The sequence below is a fragment of the Paroedura picta genome, chromosome 3 (genome assembly GCF_049243985.1).
Source record: "Paroedura picta isolate Pp20150507F chromosome 3, Ppicta_v3.0, whole genome shotgun sequence".
NCBI lineage: Eukaryota > Metazoa > Chordata > Lepidosauria > Squamata > Gekkonidae > Paroedura > Paroedura picta.
Window position 1 is genome coordinate 163,735,129 of NC_135371.1, and position 21,752 is coordinate 163,756,880.

At 48.5% G+C, this 21,752-nt stretch overlaps 1 protein-coding gene and 1 non-coding gene across 10 annotated transcripts in view; both read left to right on the forward strand.

The window, feature by feature from the left end:
- The first annotated feature begins 3,656 nt into the window (after positions 1-3,656).
- R3HDM2 (R3H domain containing 2) overlaps positions 3,657-21,752 on the forward strand; it is a 180,360-nt gene continuing 162,264 nt past the window's right edge. Inside the window, exon 1 of one of the 9 annotated variants that reach the window (XM_077329210.1) lies at positions 3,657-4,398. The gene's annotated coding sequence lies outside the window, so the exon portion shown is untranslated. The remainder of the gene's footprint in view (positions 4,399-21,752) is intronic. The other 8 variants (XM_077329199.1, XM_077329202.1, XM_077329203.1 and 5 more) reach the window with 8 other exon arrangements.
- LOC143834605 (U6 spliceosomal RNA) lies at positions 18,601-18,703 on the forward strand. Its single transcript, XR_013229853.1, has one exon. It is a non-coding gene; the product is annotated as a U6 spliceosomal RNA (small nuclear RNA).

Here is a 21,752-nt window from a genome sequence, read left to right on the forward strand (position 1 = left end):
TTCCTCTGCAGCCAATGGGAACAGCATCCTGCCCTCCTCCAAATGACAACCTTTCAAATACTTAAAGAGGGCTATCATGTCCCCTCTTAACCTCCTTTTCTCCAGGCTGAACATTCCCAAGTCCCTCAACCTATCTTCATAGGGCTTGGTCTCTTGGCCCCAGATCATCCTCATCGCTCTCCTCTGTACCCTTTCAATTTTATCTACGTCCTTCTTGAAGTGAGGCCTCCAGAACTGCACACAGTACTCCAGGAGTACTGTCGAGGAGAGGATCTGTGGCTCAGTGGTTGAGCACTTGCCTTCCATCCAGAAGATCTCAGTTTTGCCTCTTAACCAAAAGGAGAAGGTTGCAGGTGACATAGCCCAGCAAATCTGAATAGGCACCGCAAACCTTGGCAGGCTAATGACTAAGTAAAAGCATTACAGTTCAACTCAGGACTATTTATTTACTTTTTATTTATTAATTGGATGTATATCCTGCAGCTCTTGGGGACTGGCTTGTGGTGGGTTACAAAAAGCAATCCAGACAATAAAACCCCATAAAATACCCACTAAAACCCCAATAAATTACAGTTATAACCACCCAAGATAGCAAAACAAGGGTGGCATGTGGGAAACCAAACTGCACCAAACTCTCCGGCACAAAGTACCAAGGGCGACCCATACTGTTTTCTCTAGCACTGGCCCCGATAATAAACCTGGCAGAAGAGCTCTGTTTTACAGGCCCTATGGAAAGCTGAAAGTGTGTCTAGACCAGTGGTTCTCAACATGGGGGTCACAACCCCTCGAGTGGTTGTTCGGCCCTTTCCCGGGGGTCACTGGTGGCAGTGGCCACATGGCGCTGGCCTCCCCCACACTGCTTCAGAGCTAATGGAAGCCACAGAGGAGGCCAGTGCCACGGTGAGCACCACGGCGGGCAGGAGCGACCCCTGCTGTATGGGTCGTGGCATTAAGGTGGTTGAGAACCGCTGGTCTAGACCTAGCCTGAAACAGTAGACCAGACATATATCTGATATTTATTCTTCACTTTCTCCTTTATGCCTTTTCCCCACCCTCTTTTCCTCTCTTTCTCACTGTTTCCCATCTCTTTTACGCTTAAACACAATGGCAAGACTAACAATTATGGCAGGATTGCTAGGTTGGGACATAGCCCATTTGTAGGCCTCTACCTTCCCACTGAAGACGAATGATCCAATGGGCAGGTAATTTGATTTTGCGGCGAGGTACCTGACTTCAGGCCTCTTAAGGAAACATGTGGTCTTCATGGTCACCGTATTCCCCTGTCAGTTCCTAATCTATAAAAATGAGGATTAGAGCAACATAATGCCGGTTGTTCAGTTCAGGCCAGGATGTGGTTACCGTCTACGGCCTCTCCTCAATAGAACAGAAGCCCCCATTACAAAAATTATTATTATTATTATTATTGTTCGATTTATTACTCGCCACTCCCTTGCGGCTCGTGGCGGGTTACAACAGTATAAAACCCCATAAAATCCATTAAAATCCAATTGACACATCTGCAATTAATAAGCTACCTGGCAAGAACTGCTAATCGACTACCCATTCCCCCACTAGCAGGTGGAGAGGGGATACTGATGGTACCCGTCTCTAATCCCAATCCTCAGGTCCCGGGGGGGGGGGGGGGGACATAGATGTTAAGCCTGGTCTCAGCCGTAAACCTGGCGGAAGAGCTCCGTCTTGCAGGCCCTGCGGAACGATGGAAGGTCCCGCAGGACCCGCAGCTCTCCCGGGAGCTCATTCCACCAGGCGGGGGCCAGGACCGAAAAGGCCCTGGCCCTGGTCGAGGCCAGGCGTGCTTCCGTAGGGCCGGGAACGATATCAGGATCCTGGAGACTTTGACATATATTTATTAGTATAAGCAACCCAAGTTGGTTTGTTTACTGTAAATTTATGTTTTTATTGGAGTTGTTTTACTGAGTGTGCTGGTTTTTATGGTTGTGAGCTACGGCGAGCCAGTTGTGCTGGGAGCAGCAGGAGAGAAATCAAAACAAATCAATACATACATACTTCTCAAACCACGTCTTCTAGTATATTCCCACATGCCTCCTACACTGACCCCGATCTTCTATTGGTGCTTTATTTTAGGACTGTCCTCATGGTAAGAATTAGCTCACGGACTTACTCTGTACCGGGTCCAGCGTTTGGAAGCTATGCAATGTGTCAAGTGTTTTAGGCCTGTCGAATCATTTAAAGCAGGGGTAGTCAAACTGCGGCCCTCCAGATGCCCGTGGACTACAATTCCCATGAGCCCCTGCCAGCAAATGCTGGCAGGGGCTCATGGGAATTGTAGTCCATGGGCATCTGGAGGGCCGCAGTTTGACTACCCCTGATTTAAAGTATGGTTTTGAAGTGGTATGATTGGAACGTGCCTTTTCAGTAGGAGTCTATGAATCTATTTACTATCTTTCTGCCAACTGCAAAGGCAATAAAGCTAGATTTGAGTCCAGGAGCCTTCAGAGGCCAACAAAGTTTTTTTTTTTTTTATGTGGAGGGGGTCTGAGCTTTCAAGAATCAAAATGCCCTCCATCAGATACCTAAATCTTGCTGGGACTCCTGGACTTCAATCTAGCTAAAAAAAAGGGGGGGAAAGGTGGGGAAAGAAATCTTGTAGTGAAATTGGCCATTTCATGGAAAACCGCGTCAGTTTCCCAGAATCAAACTGTTTGTTCATTAGTTTCTCCATAGCAGTAGTGATGCAATGGACAATAGTCCCCTCCCCCCCATGGCAGCTTTGGAAAATAGGCTCCATAGCATTATACTTCATTGAGGTGCTTTCCTGTCCCAATTCCCACCCACTCCTGGCTCCACCCCCAAAGTCTCCAGGTATTCCCCAACCCAGAGCTGGCAACCCCATCCAGAATACAGAGGTCAGTTCCCCTGGAGAAAAGGGCTGCTTGGGAGGGGGGAGTCTGTAGCATTGGACTCCACTGAGGCCCCTCCCTGCCCCAAATCCCACCCACTCCTGGCTCCTCCCCCAAAGTCTCCAGGTATTCCCCAACCCAGAGCTGGCAACCCCATCCAGACTACAGAGGCCAGTTCCCCTGGAGGAAATGGCTACTTGTGAGGGGGGACTCCAGAGCAGGGCTAGTCAACCTGTGGTCCTCCAGATGTCCATGGACTACAATTCCCATGAGCCCCTGCCAGCAAACGCTGGCAGGGGCTCATGGGAATTGTAGTCCATGGACATCTGGAGGACCACAGGCTGACTACCCCTGCTCCAGAGCATAAGACTCCATTGAGGTCCTTCCCTGCCCCAAATTCTGCCCACTCCCAGACTCCCCAGATATTCCCCCCACCCAGAGTTGGCAACCCTACCAACAACCCAAGGTAGGGGCCCCAGCCTCCAGGAGATCCCCTGGCATTAGAGCTCCGGGAGAAAATGGCCGCTCAGAGGGAGGTCGGTCCAGCATTACCCCCCACGAAGCCCCTCCCCTTCCCCCAAACACCGCCCCTTCAGGCTCCGCCCCCCCAATCTCCAACCCGGAGCTGCCCGCCCTCCCCCGACGCCAGTCGGCCAGGGAAGCGAAGAGGGCGGGGCGCGCGAGCGCTGCGTCGCGCGGTCGTCCGGAGCAACGCGCGCGTGGGCGGGGCTGACGGCGGCGTGACGCGCGCGAGGGACGCGGCGCCGCGACGCGCCGGGCGGGGAGTGACGCCAGAGAGGCGCGCGCGCGGGCGGGCAGGGGGGAGGGGCCGGCAGCTTCTCTCCCCCTTTTTTTTTCTGTTTCTTTTTTTCCCCTTCCCCCCCTCCTTCCTCTTCCTCCTCCTCTTTCTTTCTTTTTTTTTCCCTTTTATTTTGGGGGGGAGGGGAGGTTCCCCCTCCCGCCCCTCTCTTTCATTCCCCTCCCTTCCTCCCCGCGCCGGCGGCCTCACCTGCCCCCGCTCCCAAGTCCCCCCCCCCCGGCCATTGCCGTCATCGCTCCAGGCCCCAGCCAGCCAGCCAGCCAGCTCCTTCCCTCCCTCTGCCCCACAACCCCCCTTGGAAATTTAGCGCCTCTGCGGTCCCCCCCCCTTGGAATTTTAGGCTCTCAAGCCTTGCCCCCTCCCTCTCCCCCCCACTCAAATTCATCCCCTGCCCCCCTCCCCTTGTGCTCCCCCAGAGCCCCCCCTCCCGTTTGCTCCCCCTCCTTCTCCTCCTTTTCCTTCGTGCTCCTTCTCTCTGTCTCTTCTCTCTCTCTCCCCCCCCCCCTCTGGTCGCCTCTACCTACGCTGAACTGCTCACGTCAGAGGCAGAGGGGGCATCGCAGGTCTCTTGCTCAGCACAGCCTCTTCTGCCCGCCCCGAAGAGGAGGAGGAGGAAGGAAGGAAGGAAGAAGGAGGCAGCCCCTGCAAGGGAAGGAAGGGGGGGACTGGCTCAGCCCCTCTCCCCCTCCTGCCAAGGTACTGACAATTTTGCATAATTGGAGAGAAGGGGGGGAGGGAGGAGGTGCAGGGGGGATTCCCAAGCCCTCCACGTCTGAATGGTTCAAGTGCAGTTGTTTTCCTGCTATTATTAGAGCTGCTCCCTCCAGACACCCCCCCCCCCCCGTTGGGTCTGTGTGCCATTGGTTTCTGCTTGCTTAGCCTCTCCGCTTGTTCTCCAGATTGGGAGGGAGGGGGGGGGGAAGGTTATTCTTCCGGCTTTGCAAGTGCAACAGGTCCTAAAAGACCCGAGAATGAATGGCATTTATGGAGTGGAACGTGAATAGGGGTGCGGGTTATGTTGGGCATTGGAAAGTTTGCTTGTAGCGTGAGGAAACAGGTGGGCAGCCGAAGGAGAGCTGGGAAGGCTGATCCCGCCTGCATGGCCTGTATGGCCACGTCCGACTCAAGGATTCTATACCTTTAGTAAGCGTCATTTCTGGGTCAAGGGAAGCCACAAGGCACATGGATCGGCAGAGGCAAAGGCCTTTAGCCCAGTCGGTCTATTTGAAGAGATGAAAAGGTGGAGAGTTTTAGGGAGAGCGGGGAGTTGTCTTGCTTGGAAGCTGGAGGGGTGAAGGAGCTCCCATTTGGGAATCCAGTGTTTGGGGCAATGAAAGCAAAAGGCATTTTCCACACAGTGCCGTGTCAAAGACTTGGCAGTAGAAAAACAGCAGCTGTTATCTGCTCAAGATTCCAGAGGTGCACTCAAATTCAGTCTGCAGGCATGGGATAAGGAAGTCCTGATGTTTGTCTCCCCGCTATGGAACACTTGCTCTCGATATCCCCAAATCCAAGCCAGAGCAGGGTTTTTTGGGAATGCACTGTGAAACCTACCTGTTTGATCAGACCTTTGAGTTTCAGGGTTAAGATGGGAAAGGTTGCGGAGAGGTCAGTTAATGCAATGTTTTCACTCTACCTGCCTTGTAATTTTGGGCTGGGCTGGGCTGGGCTGAGCCAACATCATCATCATCATTAATAATATATTTTCCTTGTTCCTTTTATCGTAATAGTGTTGTTCATGCTAAGGCAAGGCTTAATGTTTCATGAACTTGTTCAAAGCGATCACATCTAAGCTGAATCTGACAACAGTGTAGGGGAAATAAATGACTGGAAGACATCTTACTCTAGTGCAGGGGTAGTCAACCTGTGGTCCTCCAGATGTTCATGGACTACAATTCCCATGAGAATTCATGGGAATTGTAGTCCATGGACATCTGGAGGACCTCAGGTTGACTACCCCTGCTCTAGTGCACATTATGTGATCTATCATATCTACACAGGTTAAAGAATAACCAGATAACAAAGACTTGACTCACTTTGTCCGGGGTTTGTTTACTATTTTTTTTAAAATAATTTTAATGGTGATTCATGTCAATTTGTTGTATGTAGCTCAATGATCCTGTCTGTCAAGGAACAGCCCAGACACCCTCCAGAAGGAGTGTGGGAAGCCTTGCTGAGAGAGATCATGGGCTTGTTCCCTATAGGAGACACCCTCATACCAGCCACCTTGTGTACTAGCAGTCATATCTGGAAGTGGGTTCACATCACTATTACAGTTTTAGTAGTCCCACATGGGAACTGTGTATGACTGTTTTTGGCACGTCTGTCTTTGTTCTAAATCAGGGGTAGTCAAACTGCAGCCCTCCAGATGTCCATGGACTATAATTCCCAGGAGCGAATGCTGGCAGGGGCTCCTGGGAATTGTAGTCCATGGACATCTGGAGGGCCGTAGTTTGACTACCCCTGTTCTAAATCCTGCAAAGCAATTGGATTATTACTTGCAGCATGTCATCCATGTAAAGTAGTCTGTTGTGGAAGGTGCTGGCTTCTGCCAGTTTTGTGTTCCAGGTTTTCTGCCTCTTGTCCCTGAATTGCATTGTGGGAAGTTGTGGTGGTTCATCATCCCATGATATTTTTTGTGTGGTCTTCTGCCCGTGTTCAGTAACGAATAAGAGAGTGGAACGACAGCACGGGAACTGAATAATTTCAGTAGGAAATGAATCTGCCACAAGCGTCCCTGTGGCATGTGCGATTGCTGCTTGTATGGAATTGTATTTGCTGTGGCTCAAGCAGTCATCATTGTGAGAGCAATTTCCCCAGGCGAGTGTTACTGTAGAGCTCAGAGCAAACTGTGGTGGAAAGCACAATGTGTGCCTGCATCCTCCAGGACTGTGCTGCTAAATGCCACATAATAGCTTTATGCATATATTTCTTTACCTGGTGATGGTTGGAGACTTTTCTTGGGTGTGTGTGTGTGGCAGAAGTGGTGGCTTGCCAACAGTGCTTTTACCTCTTCTGTCATGTCATGATGTTTTGGCAATCCCCCCATCCTGCTGCATGTAGTACTGGACGAGCAAATGGAAATACTTCTATACAGAGTGAGACATTTAAAATGGGGTATTTCCTGCTGTAGAATGTAATGATGGCCACTGGCATTTTTGTTGTGGTTGTTGTCAGCCATTCATAGATGGCTGTGAAAAGAGAACCATGAAGGAGAAGTCTGTTATCAGGGGCTATTGACCATGGTGACCAAAGGAAAAATCCATGTTCAGAGGCAGTACACCTTTGAATACCAGTGCCAAGAGGCAACATCAGGAGAAGGCCTTCAATTCTGTGACCTCTTTTTGGACCTCCAGAGGAACTGGTTGGCCACTGTGTGAGGCAGGATGCTGGAGCAGATGGGCCACTGGTCTGATCTAGCAGGCTTTTCTTCTCAAGGGCCCGAAACAGTTGGTCTGTCATTCAACCTTGCCTCAGCAATTGTTTCTTACCAGGTTTTCAGTTCTACCCCACATTGAGGCCAAGTTGAGTTCAGTTTTTTCTTGCTTCACTATTGTGTCTTGCTCCTGTGCTGTCGCCCTCCGCTTGCCAGCAGCTGAAGCATACCAGTGGGTTCCTTGTTTGTACAGATAATTCATCCTTCTGTGTTTGACCTGTTGTTTGCCTTTGTCATGTGTGATGTTGCATTACAGGTTTGCCCTGATTCTTCTGTGAGAGGATCTCTCTCTCTCTCTCTCTCTCTCTCTCTCTCTCTCTCTCTCTCTCTCTCTCTCTCTCTCTTTTTCTGGTTTGATTCTTGTGGACTCTTGGTTGCAGACATAATACATTTGGAGCAGTTAATTGCATCTTGCTAACATGAAGCACGCTGGCATAATTGGTATGATGTTTGCATGCTGTGGGAGTTGGTGCTATAAGTGAGCCGAGCTCTCCCACTTTGGGATTTAGTGATATTTGCATATTGATATTTCCTTGTTGCTCGTGGGAGTTTTCAGAAACAACAAAAAATGTATAAGTAATGTTTTAAAAATGTGATAATCCCCTCCCCCCACAAATTTATTCAAGGGTTCTTGTTTAAAAGTTATGCTGTCATATTTCCCCCCCTAACGAGCTGTGGAGATGTTATAGCCTTGATATCGCTGGTTAGTCTGTTTATAGGAGTGTGGGCACACAACCAACAATCCTCCCCCCCCCCCCAGTGTGTTCTGTCCCAGGTATTCCCTGCCTTATTGAAGAGACAAACAGTAAGCCCTGCTGGAAGGAGTGGAATGCTCTCTCTGGTTCATAATAGGCAAGTCTGTCACATATGTGTATGGCCACAGGGCCATGTAGAGCTTTAAAAGTGAAATCAAGCACCTTGAATCCATAAGCAAACTGGTGGCCGATGTAGATGCTCTGAAACCTCAATAACGTGACTGGATCTGTTGTTGCAGCTTGTGCTAACTGAAGGCTCTGACTTGTCTTCAAGGGCATCCATATTTATTATTTATTTGCTTTTGAGATTTCTCTCCCAATATGGTCTCAGGGTGGGGTGTTGTAGTGTGTTTTCTAGCATTTATCTGTTCTATTATTTCTGGAAAGGCCTTGGAGGAGGAGCGTGTCTCATGGCTTAAGTGCCACTCAACGCTTAACACCCATTCAGGGAGGCTGTCCTGCCCCAGCTTGCCTGTCTGTCTAGTGGCCAGCCAATCACCATTTGTCCCCTACCCGACTACCCCCTCCTCCTTCCACTTCCCTCTGAGGCTTGGAGGCTGCAGATCCTTGCTGTGTGAAAGCTGCCCCTGCTGGTGAGTTCCCTAACAGCTGCCTGCAGCCTTTCCAGGTCCTGGGAGGAGGAAGAGGCCATCTGCAGAGTTCTTCCACCCTACCCCCTAATCTAGAGCTTGTTGTGTTCCTGAATGCAACGGGCTTGGCCCCTAGTAGTATGAATCAGTGCAGTAAGTTGATCTGGGTTCAGGCACTTCTGAGCTTAGAATCATAGAGTTGGAAGGGGCCATCTAGTCCAACCCCCTGCTCAATGCAGGATTAGCCCAAAGCATCCTAAAGCATCCAAGAAAAGTGTGTATCCAACCTTTGCTTGAAGACTGCCAGTGAGGGGGAGCTCACCACCTCCTTAGGCAGCCTATTCCACTGCTGAACTACTCTGACTGTGAAATTTTTTTTCCCTGATATCTAGCCTATATAATTGTACTTGTAGTTTAAACCCATGACTGCGGATGTTTGTCGCTCTTCTTTGTACCCTTTCAATTTTATCTACGTCCTTCTTGAAGTGAGGCCTCCAGAACTGCACACAGTACTCCAGGTGTGGTCTGATCAGTGCCGTATACAATGGGAGTATGACATCTCGTGATTTTGATGTGATCCCCCTGTTTGCCTTTTTTACTGCTGCAGAACACTGCCTGCTCATGTTTAGCTTACAATCCACAAGTACCCCAAGGTCTCGTTCACACACAGTGTTACCTAGAAGCGTATCCCGCATCCAGGAAGTATGCTTTTCATTTTTCTGACCCAGATGCAGAACTTTACACTTACCTTTATTAAATTGCATCTTGTTCTCATTTGCCCATTTTTCCATTGTGTTCAGATGAACTCTGTCTCTATCTTAAATATAACTGAAAAAATGGCATTCTTAGCAATAATTGTGTTCCCTAACTAAAACATTGAGTTCAAGGATAGATGGGCTCTTAACTGAATCCAGCAACCTTGAGATATCCCATCGCATCTACTTATATAATGGCCTCAGATGGAGCCATGAGCTAGAGCAGCCCAACACTCTGAATAGAACTCACCACGCCATGTATTGTGGTAGATCAAGTGCTCAGTAAATCTCTTGTTTCTGCTGCCTCCTGGGACTGCAGCCACTGGGAGTTTCCAGATGTTTACCAGGCCACCATGTTCAAAGTTTGGTGGTGACCAGTTGTCCTGGCAGAACTCGGGCAGAGGCTACCAGTAGAGAGGTCAATGAATATCAGTGTTTGAGGCCTTGCTTTGGCTCAGTTTTGCCGCCTAGGATATAGAGCAGTGGCCCCCAACCCACGGGCTGCGGCCCGGTGCCTGGCTCCTCCCCTCCCCCCCGAAGCGAGAAGCTTGCCAGGCCGCCAGCAAATTGACCGCCAAAGCGGCCGATTATCTCGTGGCCTGGCAAGCTTCTTGTTTAGGGAGGGGAGGGAAGAGGAGCTTGCCGAGCCGCAAGCTAATCGGCCGCTTTGGCGGCCAATTTGCTGGCGGCCCGGAGGGGCCGGGAGGGGGACCCGCGGCCGCCGGCATGGCAGCGGTGCAAACGCGCATGCGCAGACTAACGCGCGTGCGCGGCAGTCCGCGCATGCATGTTTGTGCTGGGGCTACTGCACGTACGTGGGCCCACGGGCCGCCCTCTCCCCCCACTCCGGAGCAGCAGTCCGCGGCAGCCGAAAGGTTGCGGACCGCTGATATAGAGGACGGGATCTTAGCGGGAAAGCTTGCAGAATGAGTTGGCTCCTGTATCTTCCCCAGCCTTCTGCTGGGACATTTTATTTATTTATTAGATTTTTGTACTGCCCCCCTCATACGGCTCCGGGTGGTTCCCGGAAAACATTGCAGGAGTAATACATAGATCAGTCTGAATGCATAAAAGTCATAAATAACATAGCAACAATAATCTAACAGTGGTTCAAATAATATTTATTTATTAATTAGATTTTTATACCGTCCTTCTGTATGGCTCAGGGCAGTTCCCAGAAAACATTGCAGGAGTAATGCATTTAACAGTCTAAATGCCTATAACACAGTCATAAATAACGTATCGACAATAATCTAACAGTAGTTCAAATAGAACGATAACTTAGACCAGGGGTAATCAAACTGCGGCCCTCCAAATGTCCATGGACTACAATTCCCAGGAGCCCCCTGCCAGCATTCGCTGGCAGGGGGCTCCTGGGAATTGTAGTCCATGGACATCTGGAGGGCCGCAGTTTGACTACCCCTGACTTAGACAAACCCCCAGGGAGTTCAGGCCGCATCAGGTCATGGGGGGGGTGTCTGAGGGAGCACCAGCGGATATTCTTGGGTTGGTCGGACTCGAGCAAATGCCTGGTGGAGGAGCTCCCTTTTGCAGGCCATGTGGAATTGTGGGAATTCAGGCAGGGCCCTGATATCTTAAGGGAGCTCATTCCACCAGGTGGGGGCCAGGACAAGGAGGGCTCTGGCCCTTGTTGCGGACTGGCGTGCTTCTTTGGCTGAACATGTTTTCTTAATTCGTTTCCCAACACTCCTGACTCTCTGGTTAACCAGATTGGGAGTTCCCCAGTGTTCCCATCTAGTAGGGTATTGTGGCCTTTTGAACGTGAGGCAAGGGAACAATTAATCTGTCATGCCTCTGTGCAAAGGAGGTAACATTTTCCTGGTATTTGACTGAACTTGGCTGAATGTGGGCAGCATATGCAGAAGCTTGCATTTTATTCCGAGGAAACTTCGCGCCTTGATCCTAGCGTAATTTACTTCTTGACACTTCTTTTAGAAGGGAGATGGATGCTGCTGACTAATGGCAACCTGTGAGTCTCTTTGTAGTAAAATGGGGAGCAACCCCTTGCCTTCCTAGTCCAGGGGTCAAAGTTTGCATCACCATTGCTTTTGGGAACACCGCTTGCCGTGTGTGCAGAATAATTGCATGGAATTGTAGAGTTGGAAAGGGGCCGTACAGGCCAACACGTCCAACCCCCGGCTCAATGCAGGATCAACCTCAAGCATCTCTGATAAGTACTTATCCAACTGCTGCTTGAAAACCACCAGTGAGGGGGAAGCTCACCACCTCCTTAGGCAGTCGATTCCACTGCTGAATTGCTCTGACTGTGAAAATCTTTTTCTGGTTATTGAGCCGGTACCATTCTGCATGTTGTTTAAACCCATTGCTGTGGGTCCTATCCTCTGTTGCCAACAGAACCTTTCCCTTCCCTCCTCTGAGTGACAGCCTTTCAGATACTTCCAAGAGAGCCATCCTGTCCCCTCTCAGCCTCCTCTTCTCCAGGCTGAACGTTCTCAAGTCCCTCAGCCTTTCCTCGTAGGGCTTGGTCCCCAGGTCAGGATGGCCCTCATCGCTCTCCACTGCACCCTCTCCATTTGTCCACATCTTTTTGAAACGAGGCTTCCAGAACTGCACACAGGACTCCAGGTGTGGTCTGACCAGCACAGTATACAGAGGGATTGTGATATCTTGTGATTTCGAGGTGATGCCTCTGTGATCTCTAGTGAAGAGGGAAAGTGTTTATTTGTAGAAGACTCATTGTTCCGTTTTCTCTGTCCCTCCTTAGCAAGGTCACTCAAGTCTCTAATCCTGAAGGCAGTTCCTTGGTTGTGTTGTTGTTGTTAGGTGCGAAGTCGTGTCCGACCCATCGTGACCCCATGGACAATGATCCTCCAGGCCTTCCTGTCCCCTACCGTTCCCCGGAGTCCATTTAAGTTTGCACCGACTGCTTCAGTGACTCCATCCAGCCACCTCATTCTCTGTCGTCCCCTTCTTCTTTTGCCCTCGATTGCTCCCAGCATTAGGCTCTTCTCCAGGGAGTCCTTCCTTCTCATGAGGTGGCCAAAGTATTTGAGTTTCATCTTCAGGATCTGGCCTTCTAAGGAGCAGTCAGGGCTGATCTCCTCTAGGACTGACCGGTTTGTTCGCCTTGCAGTCCAAGGGACTCGCAAGAGTCTTCTCCAGCACCAGTCTTCTCCTTGGTTGTAAATTCCGTTAAAATTAATAAGACTTCCCCATAAAAATGCATAAGGCTGCGGTGGTGAGTCTGTTGGCCAGGGGACTAAGTGCCATTAACCTGAGTCTTCCTTCCAAGTAAGCTTAAGTTCATGCTTAGTAACAAACTCGAGAAGGCTTAATTTCTTTTCCATCTGTGAAATTGTCTCCCTGCCTGGCGAGATATTTCTACGGATGGAAATATTAAAAGACTTGATGTGCTAGGATACAGATGTATTGGGGCCACGTAAGACTCTAAAGATAGAAACGGTGAGCTCTTCAGGGGAGGGAAGCGAACAAAATCAGAAGGAGCGAAAATGCAGAATGACCTCTCTAAGAATTTGTGATGACAACGAGTTCTATTTCTGACCTTGCCATCTTACCAGGAAGAAGGCACAGGGAAGGTATGTGGTCATGAAGCCACATTTCCATGCTCTCTGACACTGCACTCCTTCACTCTTGTCTACAGTTTTTGTCCCATAAATTCAGGGATGATTCCTTCTGTTAATGGTTTCTTGAAAAAAACACCCTTGATTTTTCTCCATGTTGTGGCTTTATCTGACAGAAAGCGCTCCATGGTTGTTGCTACAAACCTTAAGTTGCCGCCCGGATGGTTGAATTTGAAACTAATAGTAAACTGCTGTAGACGTAAGCGATGGCGTATCGTCCTGAGAACTCTGCCGTACGGAAAGCGGGAAAGGTATTATTAAATACAATCAATAACGATGATACAGTGAAGACAGATCGAAAGGAGCAGAAAAAAGATCACGGATCAGTAAACAAGCCGGTCAATACCTTGGGAAGGCCCTTCGATTTAAAAAATTCCTTTACTTGCAAACAGAAGCTGTCGAGGATCCTAGATTGGAAGACCGGAGAATAGGACCTACCTCTGGATTATATTTTCGGAATGAGGCCACCATTTGCTCAATACAAAGGATGGGAAAGAGCATATTTGGGAAGTTGGTTTAGTTTGAATTGGGAAACATTTCTGTCTGAGGGAGAAGGCATGTACATCACTTCTAAAGCACTTGTATATGAGCTCTTCTCTCTCTCTCACTCTCTCTGTGGTAGAGACAGAGTATATTTATTTATTTATTTGGATTTCTATACCGCCCATTCTTTGCGGCTCTGGGCGGTTTACATTGAACATTATATAACTTTCATGGAACGTTATACAGGCTGTGACATCAAAACAACTTTCAATAGAACATTAAAACATTACAATACATCATCTTCTCTGTAAAAATAAAACAGTAAGGCCTAGGTGGGTGGAGAAAGGGGTGGGGCAAGTCCATGATAAAAGCTCAGGGGGGTCAATCAGGAGCCGCGAAGTTAGCTCCCGATTGGCCCGTCCGCATGTCAGTCCGGAGCCAAGTGGCCAATAGGGAGCTGCGCAGCGCGGCTCCCCATTGGCCAATTGACCCATCCTGGACTCCGAAGTGAGAGGGCCGGGGGAAGAGGCTTCGCCGCTGGGAAAGGAGCAGGGCTGCCATCTGTCTTTGGTGATTGAAGGACACCTTTGATTCAGGTTCAGCCTCTGGGGAGTGAAAAATTCCAGTAGAATCTTGCCCTGATCTGGATGGCTCAGACTAGTGTGAAGCTAAACAGGGTTGGCCCAGGACAGTATTTGAATGGGAGCCCTCTAAGGCAGGGGTCATCAACCCCTGGTCTGCGGCCCGGTACCGGGCTGCAAAGGCCTCGGTACCGGGCCGCAAAGGCCTCGGTAACGGGCTGCAGCTGGCTACGCCTGCCTCTTCCCCCCCCCCCCGCAGCGAGAAACTCACCAGGCCGCGAGTGAAGTGGCCGCTTCGCTCGAGGCCTGGCTAGCTTCTTGCTGCGAGAGGGGGGGAAGAGGCAGGCGCGGCCACCGGCACATCGGCAGACACAAACGCACATGCGCGGAGCTGCCGCGCACATGCCTTAGCGCCCGCTGATGGCGAAAACGCACATGCACAGCGCCCGGGCCGCCAGCTCTTCTCCACCACCGGAGGCGGTCCTCAACCGTAAAAAGGTTGGGGACCACTTCTCTAAGAAATACCTGGGCTGTGGTCCCAAAGCAGGCAATAGCAAACCACTTCTGAACGTTGCTTTCCCTGACACCCCTACAGCAGCGGTTCTCAATCTGGGGTCACGAATCCTAGGGTGTTGATTGACTATTTCAGGGGGGTCACGGAGGGTACTGCCATGGTGGAGGCGACCCAAAGGGGAAGGTTGACAACTGCTGGTTTACCTGCTTCTGCAGCGGTGGCCTCGGCGACCGAAAGCGGGTCGTAGGGTTGCGTGCGCGCTGGTGATCATGGAAGGCCAACGTGGCCGGTGCTGTGGTGCCACAGCGGGGGTTGCGGCGGCAGGAAGGTTGAGAACCGCTGCCCTACGGGGTCACAGTAATTCAGCTATGACTTCACTGCAGTTCCTACCATCACCATCTTTGGCCCTCTGCATTTTGCTTTCCTGACGATGTAGTCTGGGGTTCAAGCAGAACGGGTTTCTGGTGTCATTGGATTATACACGTTTGTCATCAGTTGAATAATGTTTCCTCTAGGGTGTCTGTTTTCTTTTTTAATTGTCCAGCTGTTGTTTCACTCTCTGTGTGAAGCATCATAAAATGACGGACTTCCACCAGATTACTTCAGCTGCCACTTTCGGCACCTTCCCACCCCCCTGCTAATATATATTGCAGACTGATTCCACGAATCCTTCCAGAATGGGCTGTCCGGGGGGGATGAGAAACGTCCAAGAGTCTTATAAATGTGAATCTTCCATCTGGCTACCCCGTGTGATATTTCAGCCCGGTTTGGGCTGGCATTTAAAAATGAGCAGGAGTGCCTTCCAAAAATGTGAAGGTGCCTTGGAATTGCAATTTTTTTTTCCAGCTCTGCTGTGCAGTTACCATAGTAAGAACCGGACTGCCAGTGTGTGAGCAAAGGTTCCTTTATCTTTCAGGAGCCCACTTCCTGGACTTTGAGCCTGAGTAAGCATTGAGTAAGCATTGCTGCTGGGGGGTAAACGGTAATGACTGGGGAAGGGAATGGCAAACCACCCCGTATTGAGTCTGCCATGAAAACGCTAGAGGGCGTCACCCCAAGGGTCAGACATGACCCAGTGCTTGCACAGGGGATACCTTTACCTTTAACTTTAAGCGTTGAACAGATACTAGAAGCTGCTCCTAAGTTCTAACTTTTATGGATTAGAGGCATTCTGCCTGGCTGTTCCCACAGTGGCTCACTTTTCTGGCCCTGCTAATAAACCAGTGCAAAGTCTGACTAAAGAGCGTTATCTTTGGCAACCTCCCCCTCCTTCCCATATCCTGAGCCTTTAATTGAGAGGCTGTGACGTTGCCTCTGCATTTGGCTAGGAACTTGGTTGTCGCCATCGATTTGCAGGCCGGCATCCCGGTTCAGCGGCTGCCCTGCTTGCTAAAATGGAGCAGGCGAACACATGTGCGTGCCAGCAAAACAAAACACAGCTGGCAGCACGGCTAAATTTAGGCTGCTTTGCTTGGTCTGCATTGAAGGTTCTTTGTGGAAAGGAATCCCGCCAGTGATGGATCTCAGTGTCTCTTGAACTTTGACAGCATCTCTGATGTTCTTGTAAGGAAGCGGCCATCATGAAACTTGCTGTTGGCAAAATGTAGGCGTATCTTCACATAATTAAGACCTCTCTTCTGCTGATTCTTGGCGCCCTGGATAAATCTGGTTGCTTTTGGGTTCTCATCCATTCCTTTTGGAACTTACGTTGATAATTTAATAATCTTAACATTCAGTGGAATGTTGGTGAGTTGGTAGGTTGAAGAAGAAGAAGAGTTGGTTCTTATATGCCACTTTTCTCTACCCGAAGGAGTCTCAAAGTGGCTTACAGTTGCCTTCCCTTTCCTCTCCCCACAACAGACACCCTGTGAGGGAGGTGGGGCTGAGGGAGCCCTGATATTCCTGCCCGGTCAGAACAGCTTTATCAGTGCTGTGGCGAGCCCAAGGTCACCCAGCTTGGCTATATATGGGGGGACCACAGAATTGAACCCAGCTCGCCACATTAGAAGTCCGCAGTCCTAACCAGTACACCACGCTGGCTCTTGAGTATCTCATTAGTATTTTTTCCAGCTAGATCCAGCAGTCCATTTTATCACAGGTGTGTGTTAGTAGATCCTTGGATGTGGTAATTCAAGTGATGTGAAAGCCAAGATTTCTAATGACTGGGAAAATAGTTTTCACGTAGGTCATATATAGGTATCTATCAGGAGAATTAGTTTAGTGCAGGTAATACATAAAGGTAAAGGTATCCCCTGTGCAAGCACCAAGTCATGTCTGACCTTTGGGGTGACGCCCTCTAGCGTTTTCATGGCAGACTCAATACGGGGTGGTTTGCCAGTGCCTTCCCCAGTCATTACCGTTTACCCCCCAGCAGCAAGCTGGGTTCTCATTTTACCGACCTCAGAAGGATGGAAGGCTGAGTCACCCTTGAGCCGGCTGCTGGGATCGAACTCCCAGCCTCATGATCAGAGCTTCAGACAGCATCTGCCTTACCACCCTGCGCCACAAGAGGCTCTAGGTAATACATAGATATCCATTATTAACATATTTCTGGGAATGCCGAAATTGGGGGAAAATTCAGCATTTCTTGCTGCATATATGCAGTACTTTCTTATAAATATTGAATTTGCTTTAACAGCATGAAATGGATCATTGTTATCTTACCATATCAAAATATGCTCTTTGGTATTATGGAAGTATAAATGCCTTAGTTTTTTGTATGAATGGAATTGAAAGTATACCCATCTGTATCTTAACTTCTGCCATCGTGAGGGTTAGGAAAAATAAAAATATAAATTAGGAAAGAAAAGATTGTAGTAAATAAGGAAATGTTTTAAACTTTGAAGCCACAGGGGGTGGGGAGCCTGTTTTCTCCCCAGAAAAGTAGGAGAAAATTGGAACACCTGTAATGCTATCCTATCAAACCAAACTAATTTCACTACTTTGACAACAGAAAATGTGTCATTTATGGCATAGCATGTACAACTGCAATATTTGAAATATTTATTTAGTTTTCCACAAGCAAAACTGCCAACATGCCCAGTTTTTTAAAGAAAACTGTGGGTTGATCCACCCTATGTTGCCTTAGCCCCGAGACTTTAATTTTTGTTATCTGAAAAGAGGGAAAAATAGGCGTTAAACAACAAACACAAGCTTTGTGTTAAATATATTATTTGGAGGAGAAAAAAAGGTCACGCAAAGGAACAATAATAGTTATCTGCACAGCTAGATTTCTTTCCAGCTGGAAACCGTCTTCTTCCTTCTGCAGCGGCTGTTTAGAGAGAGCTCAGTTCTTCATAGAACTTACTGAATTTTCCTCTGAGGCTTTGGTGCAGTGGCTGCCCCACTTTCTTCTGATCTTTTCCCCCTCCAGTGAGGTAGTGCAGTAACCCCCTCGATACCCAGTCCCTGGGGGTATATGCCTCATAGTGGTCTGAGGGAGAGGTGGAAAGGTCAGGCATAAAGGTCAAAAGGGCCACAGAAGCAATGAAAGCCACCTGTGCTACCTTCAGGAAAATAAGTTGTCCTCAGAAGTTCTAAGACAGGGGTGGCCGAATGGTGGCTCCCCAGATGTCTGTGGACTACAGTTCTCATCAAGTGCTGGTAGGGGCTCATGGGAATTGTGATCCATGGACATCTGGAGAGCCACCTCTTGGCCACACCTGTTCTATGTGAGTGTAAGACTGTATATGTCAGCAACGTGGCCACCTTATCTTTAAAAGCATTAAACTCATTCTAGAAGACCAAATATAGAGCCTCTTGTGGCGCAGAGTGGTAAGGCAGCAGACATGCAGTCTGAAGCTCTGCCTATGAGGCTGGGAGTTCAATCCCAGCAGCCGGCTCAAGGCTGACTCAGCCTTCCATCCTTCCAAGGTCGGTAAAATGAGTACCAAGCTTGCTGGGGGATAAACGGTAATGACTGGGGAAGGCACTGGCAAACCACCCCGTATTGAGTCTGCCATGAAAACGCTAGAGGGCGTCACCCCAAGGGTCAGACATGACCCCGTGCTTGCACAGGGGATACTTTTACCTTTACCTTTAGAAGACCAAATATTTCATAGGAGTCTTCCCCCCCTGTCCAAAAAAGGCATTGGAAAAAAAAAACAGAAAAGCACTCGCCTCGCAGGTCTTCGCATATCTACTCACAATAGGACTGCCACTGTATTTGACAGCACACATAATAAAGTTAGGATGATACAGAGTAGATTAGCATGGCCCCCTATGCAAGGATGGCCTGCAAATTGGAGTGTAAATATCAAGTAAAACTTGATTATGGTGACAAAAATGAACTCTGTATTATATTAATTGTTGCCAAAATTACTCATATGAAAACAGTAAGAACCACTGCGATGTAGTGATTAGTACGTCAGACTAGGATCTTTGAGGTTTGAATCCCCGCTCTGCCATTGGAAGCTTGTTCGGTGATCTTGGGCTAGTGACATACGGTCTGCCTAACCTACCTCGCAGGGTCGTTATGGGGATAACTTGGAACAACTGAGAATATAGTCAGCCACCTTGGGTCCCCGCTGGGGACAAAAGTAGGCTATAAATGCATAAAAATATCCTTGAAAAATCTGTGGCGTGCCTCAGTAGTTTACCTAAGAATTATTATTTAAAGTTGTTAGATAGGCATGCATTAAAAATTTCATGCTACACATTCTGGGTGAGTCAAAAGCATCCTGTAGTCAGAAGCATTTTGACAGGAGTTATTTTCAGTGCTCCCGTCTTTTCCCCCATTGGTCAAGCAGAAAAATGTAGCCCCCTCCATTCACATCTGAATTTTCCTCCCCTCCACTAGAACTGTCTTTCTCTAGGCGTGCGAGCCAGTTGTCCAATTAAATATTGTGAAATGCTTGGCAAGTTGACAGCACCTTCTTTGACAGAAGCCAAACATTCTGCGAAGCCAGGAATACAGATATGTAGGTAGCAAGTTTCAGGTAGGTAGCCGTGTTGTTCTGCATTAGATGAGGAAAACTAGAGTCCAGCATAGAGTTATCAACCTCCGGGTGGGGTTGGACTTCTCTTGGAAGCATTCCTGATCTCCAGGCTACCATTGCCCTAGAGCAGGGGTAGTCAATCTGTCGTCCTCCAGATGACCACGGATTACAATTCCCATGAGCCCTTGCCAGCGTTTTCTGGCAGGGCTCATAGGAATTGTAGTTTGTGAACATCTGGAGGACCACAGGTTGACTACCTCTGCCCTAGAGGAAATGTCATTTTTGAAGGATGGACTGTCTGGTATTCCACAAAGCCTGGGAGAAACAGAAGCCCTCTCCTCCCCAAACTCTAACCTCCCCGCCATTGTGACAAAATCTTCAGGAATTCCTCAGGTCCCAGCTGACAATCCTTGCCCTGTAGCACCTTAAAGAACTAAAAAAATTCTTGGGCTTAGGTTTTCAAGAGAGAAGCTCCCTTTGTTAATTGGTTCAGGTGGGGAGCCATGTTGGTCTGAAGCAGTTGAACCAAGTTTGAGTCCAGCATAAGTTTTTATCAAGGTATAAGCCAGACCTTCTCCGCCAGGGGTCTGTGAAACCCTGGGGTTTCTTGGTGGCCCTGGAATGGTTTCCTGAATGGGTGGGTGGTGGGGCGACTGAGCTTTGACGATGGCACAGTCACTCGGTTGTTCACGGATCTTCTGTAAAGCTAAATAGCGAAAGGTTTTGATGCGACTGTTGTATGTCAGTCACAGAGGGGTTTAAACCCGTCCTGAACTAGCAAGGAAGACCTTGTTTTCAGAAGCCAGCCTCTCTGCTCATTTTATCGGTGTGGATGTGCATCGCCATTCAGATTGCTCCTTTTGGCTCCATTGAACTAGCTGAATAAGCAGCTCCATTGTTATCAAAAGACATAGCCCACTCTGTGACCTCTGGCTGTTAGTGTGCAGTAAGAACTGGATGCAGGTCCAGTAAGGGTTTTTTTTTTTTTTTTGCCTAAACATAGTTTAGGAAGCGTTCATGTCATTAGTTAAAAGATGCATATGTAAATTTATATAGGTTTATTATGTTGAAAAGGGTGACTGGAATGCTAGCTTGAAGAGGCTAAGGTGGTTCTGATGTGTAACACTTAGAAGATTATTTATTTATTTATCTGATTTGTTTTTTTGATTAAACAGAATTGATAGATTATCAGTTTTCATTTTGACCATTTGTGCAATCTTAAGGTAAAGGTAAAGGTATCCCTTGTGCAAGCACGGGGTCATGTCTGACCCTTTGGGTGACGCCCTCTAGCGTTTTCATGGCAGACTCAATACGGGGTGGTTTGCCAGTGCCTTCCCCAGTCATTACCATTTTAATGTGCAGTCTTAAAGCAGGTTAAAGAATACCTTCTAGTTGGAGGTTATCTGGGTTTATCTGGAATATGGCAGGATAATAACAATTTTGAATCAACCAAAGATCTCTAATGAAAGAGCTAACTGGTAATTTCTTCAGAGTGCCTAATACAAGTGAGAAGACTTTTGAATTTCAGTAAAGATGGCCAGCATATTGACATGTTACACGGCTACCCACTTGAATCCATATTGACCTTTTGGGATTTAGTTGTGGCAGGCTGTGACATATTGTTCTCAGTCTTCTAAGTTGTACGTTGTGGAACCTTTCATGTTGATGAATAGCATATGGAGGATATTGGCTTCAGAAGAAGGTGGTGGCTAAAATCCATTTTTAAAAACCTTGTTTAATACCGTAATTTGTCTCCCTGCATTTTATTTCGGTCCCATTCCCCCCCCCCCCTGAATTGTTTGCCCCATCAACTTTATTCATTAGACTCTCCTCCCTGGCTGATGAGGTGACCAGTTGAGCGATGTTAACCTAGCAGAAGGAAGGAGCTGCTTCCCTGAAGGTCATCCTTGTCGTTTGTGAGAGCAGAAGAGCCAGGGTTTGGATTCCTAGAGAGAACTCTGTGAGAGCGACGACACCTATGGGACAGAAAGGATGTGCCTGTTTTACATACGGGAGTTAGATGCTGGTGGAGCAAGTTGGCGAGGGATGTGTCCAGATCTTAACTCCGCACTTCAGTGACCTGGTGAAACTTCTCAGGCAAAGGTTATTTTTGACCGTGACCTGAGGCTAAGCTTGAGCCTTCAGGCAAACCGAAGCATGTAAGCTTAGAGTCTGCTGTCAGGACCTGTAGCTGGTGAGTTCGTTACTCAAATACGCTTCTGCAAAGGGAAAGAGACATCGATGCCTGTTGAAAGAACCGTGTTGCTACAAATGACGGCTGTGGATGGCCAGTCCTAAAGTGTCCCCAACTGGCTTAGGAATTAAAATAGCTTGTTAAAATTTGAATTAAAGCTGCTGACTGGGTTGGGGCTGTGT